Source organism: Neomonachus schauinslandi, chromosome X (assembly GCF_002201575.2).
Source record: "Neomonachus schauinslandi chromosome X, ASM220157v2, whole genome shotgun sequence".
Classification (NCBI taxonomy): Eukaryota; Metazoa; Chordata; class Mammalia; order Carnivora; family Phocidae; genus Neomonachus; species Neomonachus schauinslandi.
In genome coordinates this window covers 8,735,226-8,743,692 of record NC_058419.1, presented here as the reverse complement: position 1 = coordinate 8,743,692, position 8,467 = coordinate 8,735,226, and the positions used below count along the sequence as shown (strand labels likewise).

Below are 8,467 nucleotides of genomic sequence, written 5' to 3'. Positions count from 1 at the left end.
CTAGAGAAGAGTTACTTAGAAGGGATATGGAAGTGGTGCAAATCTGGTAAATACTTAAGAGTTTAAATCAGCAGGAAAAGAGTTTAAATGTGGAACATGGAAAAAAACCTAGATTTCTAGAATGGGTGACTGAGGGGAATGGGGTGTACCAATCTGAGACAAAGTATATAAGACAAGGATCTGATTTGGGAAGTAGAGATGATAAGTTCCATAGATGCCATGTTTAGCTATAGGTGCTTATTGGAAGTTTGAGTAGAAATGCTCGGTAGGAAGTTAGCAATATGAGCATGGAACTCAGAAGAAATATCTACACTGGAAATACAGGTTTTGGAGTCATTCATACATAGATTAGAGTTAAATCTGTGAGAGTAGATGAGGAGTGTGTAGAGTAAGAACATTTAAACTAAAAACAGAACCCTGGAAAACACTAATATTTTTCCAAAGCCACCCATGTATTTTAGGTGTGTGTTACAGCATTACCCCACTTCCAGTCACCAAAATCTGTATTAGTTATATATTGCTGTATAACAAATTACCCCCAAATTAGCACCTGATCATGTCATACAGTTTTTGAGTGTCAAAAATCTGGGAGAAGCTTAGCTGGGAGGTTCTGGCTCAGGTCTGTTGTGAGGCTGCAGTCAAGAAGCCCACCAGGGTTACAGTCATGTGAAGACTTGATTGAGCTTGGAGAATTCACTTCTAAGCCTACAGACATGGATATTGGCAAGATTCTTTGGTTCCTCAATAGATAGACCTTTTCATACAGTTGTTTACTATATGGCATAGGACTTCCCCCAGAGTGAGTAATGAGAGAGAGACAGAGAGGGAAAGAGAGAGAAAGTCACAGTATCTTTTATAACATAATCTCAGAAGTGACATGCCATTACTTCTGCCACATTTTATTGACCACACAAGCCAATCCTGGGAGATACACAAGGGTTTGGATACCAAGAGGCAGACATCACTAGGAGCCATTTTGTTGCCTGGCAACAAGTACATATCTCAATATCATCTTTTTTATTCAGAGTTTCCCATGATTAGAAGAGGATAGTTTGCAATTTCTCTTACAACATGATTGGTATTATTACTATTGATATTATTAGCATCATTATTTATAAATTAAGTCATTTCACAAGTGCTTGCTTTATTTTTACCTTATTTCTCATTATACCCTTCATGCAATGTAACTATTAGTGTGAAATATTGAAATGAGGTCAGATCCTCCAAATAAATAATCCTATGTTAAAAATCTGTTTTCGGTGTTAAGAAAGGAGAGAAGGTTAGCACTCCCCTTGACAAGAGTGAAAGAGGCCCTCAGGACTGACAACATGCATATGGTTAAGGCATTGCCATCTACTTCAAGACATCTAACCTTCATTTTTTAGAAGGGGTTCAAACTTAAGTGACCATCAACTTAATATAGACTACTATATGCATAAGATGTTCTATATGAGCCTAATGGTAACCACAAATCAAAAACCTGTAATAGATACACAAAAAATAAAGGGAAAAGAATCCAAGCATATCACTAAAAAAGCCATCAAACTACAAGGGAAGAGAGCAAGAGAAGAAAGGAACAAAGAACTACAAAAACAACTGTAAAACAAGTAACACAATGGCAATAAATATATATCTATCAATAACTACTTTGAATGTAAATGGACTAAATGCTCCAATCAAAAGACACAGGGTGATTGAATGGATAAAAAAAGCAAGATCTGGGGCGCCTGGGTGGCTCAGTTGGTTAAGCGACTGCCTTCGGCTCAGGTCATGATCCTGGAGTCCCGGGATCGAGTCCCGCATCGGGCTCCCTGCTTGGCAGGGAGTCTGCTTCTCCCTCTGACCCTCCTCCCTCTCATGCTCTCTGTCTCTCATTCTCTCTGTCTCAAATAAATAAATAAAATCTTAAAAAAAAAAGCAAGATCTGTCTGTATGCTGCCTACAAGAGAGTCACTTCAAACCTAAAGACACTTGCAGATTGAAAGTGACAGGGATGGGAAAACATTTATCATGCAAATGGAAGTGAAAAAAAAAAGCTGGGGTGGCAATACTTATATTGGACAAAATAGATCTTAAAACAAAGACTGTAACAAGAAACAAAGAAGGATACTACATAATGATGAAGGGAACAATCCAACAAGAGGATAAAACAATTATAAATATTTATGCACCCAACATAGGAGCACCTAAATACAGAAAGCAACTATAAAGGAGGACATAAAGAACATAAAGGAGAGGGGTGCCTGGGTGGCTCAGTCGGTTAAATGGCTGCCTTCGGTTCAGGTCATGATCCCAGGGTCCTGGGATCGAGTCCCACATCGGGCTCCCTGCTCAGCGGGGAGTCTGCTTCTCCCTCTGCCCTCCTCCTTGCTTGTGCTGTCTCTCACGCTCTCTCTCCCAAATCAATAAATAAAAATCTTTAAAAAAAAAAAAGAAGAACATAAAGGAGGAAATTGTTAGTAATACAATAATAGTAGAGGACTTTAACACCCCACTTATATCAATGGATAGATCATCCAGACAGAAAATCAATTGGTGTAGCCATTGTGGAAAACAATAAGATTCCTCAAAAAATTAAAAATTGAATTACCATATGATACAGTAATTCCAGTACTGGGTATTTACCCAAAGAAAACAAAAACACTAATTCAAAAAGATATATGGAACCATACATTTATTGCAGCATTATTTACAATAGCCAATATATAGAAACAACCCAAGTGTCTATAGGTGAATGGATAAGGAAGATGTGTATAACACATATATACATATATATATGTATATATATACACACACACACAATGGAATATTTTTCAGCCATAAAAAAGAATGAAATCTGGCCATTTGTAACAACATGGATGGACCTGGAGGGTATAATGCTAATGAAAAAATGTCAGAGAAAGACAAATACCATATGATTTCACTCACACATGGAATTGAAGAAACAAAACAAATGAACAAACAAAGAAAAAAAAACTAACAAAAAACCAGACTTTTTTTTTTTTTAAGATTTTATTTATTTATTTGAGACAGAGGGAATGAGAGACAGAGAGCATGAGAGGGAGGAGGGTCAGAGGGAGAAGCAGACTCCCTGCCGAGCAGGGAGCCCGATGCAGGACTCGATCCCGGGACTCCAGGATCATGACCTGAGCCGAAGGCAGTCGCCCAACCAACTGAGCCACCCAGGCGCCCCCAAAAAACCAGACTCTTAAATACAGAAAATGAACTGGTAGTTGCCAGAGTAGAGGTGGGTGGGGAATGTGTGAAATAGATAAAGGAGATTAAGAGTATACTTATCTTTTTTTTTTCTTCTTATATTTCCACTTTCCTACTATACTCTTTAGAAAATATTAGATAGTTGAAAAAAGAATATAACATTGTATTTTCACTAACTGGAATTAAAATAAAAGCTTAAAAATAATCAGGGGGAGAAATCGGTTTTTGATTTTGTGCAGTAGTTTTTGCCAGATGGAAAATTTCACTGTTTAGGAGATAAACTATCAGTATTTTCCTTTTTTTTAAATTTTATTTTATTATGTTATGTTAGTCACCATACAATACATCATTAGTTTTTTTCAGTTTAAACATTTTTTAAAATTTTATTTTGTTATGTTATGTTAATCCCCATACATTACATCATTAGTTTTTGATGTAGTGATCCATGATTCATTGTTTTCGTATAACACCCAGTGCTCCATGCAGTACATGCCCTCCTTAATACCCATCACCGGGCCAAGAGTATACTTATCTTGATGAACATTGAGAACTGTTTTGAATTGTTGAATCATTATATTGTACACCTGAAACTAATATAACACTGTTATTTATACTTGAATAAAAAAGAAATGTATAAAAATGATAAAATGAATAAAATAAAACTATTCTGTTCCCTGAAAAATAAAATAAAATAATAAAATACAATGAGGTGGTTTTCAAATATTTTTTTTTTTTTTAAAGATTTTATTTATTTATTTGAGAGAGAGAGAATGAGAGACAGAGAGCATGAGAGGGAGGAGGGTCAGAGGGAGAAGCAGACTCCCCGCCGAGCAGGGAGCCCGATGCGGGACTCGATCCCGGGACTCCGGGATCATGACCTGAGCCGAAGGCAGTCGCCTAACCAACTGAGCCACCCAGGCGCCCGGTTTTCAAATATTTTAATCTCACGTTTAAATTCTATTTATATGACTTGCTAAAAATGGGATTTAAAGAGTTATAAATGATTTCAGTGAGTGAAGTAAGGTGATTAAATAGAATATAGACATATGTGATACTTATGTAATATAAACACTTAAAATAATGTAAAATAATTAATATAGAAAAAATCTGTTTTCAGTATAAATTAGCTTTGTATCATAAGTATGTTATTTAAATTTTCCCAGCTTTATTGAGGTGTAACTGAAAAATAAAAATTGTATATAGTGGGGCACCTGGGTGGCTCAGTTGGCTGGGTGTCCAACTCCTGATTTTGGCTCAGGTCATGATCTCAGGGTTGTAAGATTAAATAAATCTTTAAAAAATTGCATATAGTTAAGGTGTGTAATGTGATGATTTAGTATACATATACATTGTGAAATAATTACCACAATGAAGTTAATTAACACATCCATCACCTCACACAGTTACTGTGTTTTTGTGTGTAGTGAGATCACTGAAGATCTACTCTCTTGGCAAATTTCTAGTATACAGTACAGTGTTATTAACTATAGTCACCATGCCATACATTAGATCCTCAGAAATTCTTGGTCTCTTTTTTAAAAGATTTATTTATTTATTTTAGAGAGAGTGGCGAGGGAGAGAGACAGAGAGAGAGAGTCTCAAGCAGACTCCCCACTAGAGAGCAGAGCCAGATGTGGGGATTGATCTCAGGACCTGATCTGACCTTGATCATGACCTGAGCTGAAATCAAGAGTTGGGTGCTCGGGCGCCTGGGTGGCTCAGTTGGTTAAGCGACTGCCTTCGGCTCAGGTCATGATCCTGGAGTCCCGGGCTCCCTGCTCAGCAGGGAGTCTGCTTCTCCCTCTCCCGCTCCCCCCTCTTGTGCTCGTTCTCTCTCTCATTCTCTCTCTCAAATAAATAAATAAAATCTTAAAAAAAAAAAAGAGTTGGGCGCTCAAACGACTGAGCCACCCAGGCACCCCAGAAATTATTGATCTTATAACTGAAAGTTCATACCCTTTGTCCAACATCTCCCATTTCTGCCACCCCTTGGCCCTTGGTAATCACCCATCTATTCTCTGGTTCCATGGGTTTGGCTTTTTAAGATTTCAAATATGTGAGATCATTATTTATCTTTCTGTTTCTGGCTTATTTCATTTAGCATAGTGTCCTCCAGGTTCATCCATGTTATACCAAATGTCAGGATCTCCTTTTTTAAAAAGCTGAATAATATTCCATTGTAAATACACAGACTGCATTTTCTTTATTCATCCATTGACCAGCACTTATGTTGTTGCCATATCTTGGCTATTGTGAATAATGCTGTAATGAACATGGCAGTGCAGATATGTCTTTGAGATACTAATTTTATTTCCTTTGCATATGCAAAATTGAGATTACTGATTACATCTGATAGTGGGATTACTAGAACATATGGAGATTCTATTTTAAATTTTTATGGAACTTCCCTACTCCTTTCCATAATGGCTGGAATAATTCACATTCCCACCAACAGGCACAAAGGTTTCCTTTATTCACATCTTCACTAATACTTGTTATCTCTTGTCTTTTTGATAATAGCATCCTAACAGGTGTGAGGTGATATTGCATTGGTATTTTGATCTGCATTTCCCTGATAATTAGGGTTGTTGAGCACCTTTTCATATGCCTGTTGACCATATGCATGTCTTCCATAAGGAAATGTCTATTCACCCCTTTGCCCATTTTTAAATTGGATTACTTATATTTCTGCTATTAACTTTTAGGAGTTCCTTATATATATTGGATATTAACACCTTATTGCATATGTAGTTTGAAAATATTTTCTCACATTCCATGGGTTGGCTTTTCATTTTGTTGATTGTTTCGTTTTCTGTACATAAGCTTTTTGGTTTGATGTATCCCACTTGTTTAATTTTACTTTATTGCCTGTGCCTTTGGTGTTGTTTCCAAAAAGTCATTGCCACGACCAATGTCAAGGAGATTTTCCCCTATGTTTTCTTCTAGGAGTTTCACAATTTCAGGTATCACATTTAAGTCTTCAATCCTTTGAGTTAATTTTTGTGAATGATATAAGATAAGGATCCAGTTTCATTCTTTTTCATTCTTTTACATGTGGATACCCAGTTTTTCCAACACCATCAATTGAAGAGACTATCATTTCCACATTTTGTATTCTGGGCATTTTTGCCAAAGATTAGTCGACCATATTATGTGTAGGTTTATTCCTCGGCCCTGTATTCCATTGTCATATATGTCTCTTTTTATATGTCATATATGTCTCAAAATTTTGGAAGAGTTTGAGAAGGACTGGCATTGATTCTTTAAATATTTGGTAAAATTAATCATGAAGCCATCTAGTCCTGGGATTTTTTTGTTGAGATGTTTTTGATTACTGACTCAATCACCTTACTTGTTTATGGCAGTACCATACTGTTTTGGTTACTATAGTTTTATAATATAGTTCTAAATCAGGAAGTATGATGGCTCTAGCTTTGTTCTTTTTTTCTCAAGATTGCTTTGGCCATTTGGGATCTTTTGTGGTTCTATATAAATTTTAGGACTGTTTTTCTTTTCTATTTCCATGAAGAATGCTATAGGAATTTTGATAGGGAATGCATTAAATCTATAGATTGCTAAGATAGTATAAATGTTTCAGCAATATGAATTCTTCTAATCCATGAACACAGAATATCTTTCCATTTTTTTGTTTTCTTTAAGTTCTTTCACCAGTGTTTTCTAGTTCTCAGTATGGATCTTTCACTTTCTTAGTCAAATTTATTCCTAAGTATTTTATTCTTTTTGATGATATTGTAAGTTGTGTGGTTTCTTAATTTCTTTTTCAGATAGTTCATTGTCAATGTCTAGAAACACAACTGATTGTGGTATGTTGTTCTGTATCCTGCAAATGTACTGAATTTATTTATTTTTCATGGAATCTTTAGTGTTTTCTTTATATAAAACCATGCCATCTACAAATAGATAATTTTACTTCTTTCTTTCTTATTTGGATGTCCTTTATTTCTTTTTCTTGACCAATTGCTCTGGCTAGAGTTTCCAGTACTATGTTGAATAGAACTGGTGAAAGTGGGCACTGTTTTTCCTGATCTTAGAGGAAAAGCTTTCAATCTCTCTCTGTTGAGTATGATGTTAGCTGTGGGATTTGCATATGTGGCTTTCATTATGTTGAGGTATGTTCCTTCTTTTTTTAAAAAAAATGATTTTATTTGTTTAAGAGAGAGAGAGTGAGAGTGAGTAGGGGGAGGGGCAGAGAGGGAGGGAGAGGGAGAGAATCTCAAGCAGACTCCAGACTGAGTGTGGAGCCCAACTCGGGGCTCAGTCTCACGACATTGAGATCATGACCTGAGCCAAAACCAAGAGTCAGATGTTTAACAGACCAAGTCACCCAGGTGCCCAGAGGTACATTCCTTCTGTACCTATTTTGTTGAGGATTTTTATCATGAAAGGATATTGAATTTTGTCAAATACTTTTTCTGCATCTATTGAGATGATCATGTGATTTTTATCTTTCATTCTATTGATGTGGTGTGTCACATTTATTGATTTGCCTATGTTGAACCATCCTTGCATCCCAGGGATAAATCCCACTTGATCATGGTGTAAGACTCTTTTAATGTGTTAACCAATTCAATTTGCTAGTATCTTCTTGAGTATTTTGCATTTATATTCATCAGGGATACTGGCCTGTAGTTTTCTTTTCTTGTAGTGTCTCTATCTGGCCTTGGTATCAGGGTAATGCTGGTCTTATAAAATGAGTTTGGAAGTGTTCCCTTCCTTCAAATTTTTGGAAGAGTTTGAGAAGGATTGGCATTGATTCTTCTTTAAATATTTGGTAAAATTAATCATGAAGCCATCTAGTCCTGGGATTTTCTTTGTTGAGAAGTTTTTGATTACTGACTCAATCACCTTACTTGTTATTGGTCTAATCGGAATTTCTATTCATGATTCAGTCCTGGTAGGTTGTATATTTCTAGGAATTTATTTATGTCTCATTGGTTATCCAAATTGTTAGTGTATAATTGTTCATTATAATCTCACGATCTTTTATATTTCTGTGGTATCAGTTATAATGTCTCCCCTTTCATTTATACTTTTTTATTTGAGTCCTCTCTTTTTTTTTGTTAGTCTAGCTAAAGGTTTGTCAATTTTGTTCATCCTTTCAAAAAACCAAGTCTTAGTTTCATTAATTTTTTTCTGTTGTCTCCTAGTCTCATTAATTTTTTTCTGTTGTCTCCTAGTCTCATTAATTTTTTTCTGTTGTCTCCTAGTCTCTATTTCATTTATTTATGCT

At 35.8% G+C, this 8,467-nt stretch overlaps 1 non-coding gene across 1 annotated transcript; it reads left to right on the top strand.

Moving 5' to 3' along the window:
* Positions 1-1,259: 1,259 nt before the first annotated feature.
* LOC123323550 lies at positions 1,260-1,383 on the top strand. The gene has a single exon (XR_006539483.1). It is a non-coding gene; the product is annotated as a U6atac minor spliceosomal RNA (small nuclear RNA).
* Positions 1,384-8,467: the final 7,084 nt, after the last annotated feature.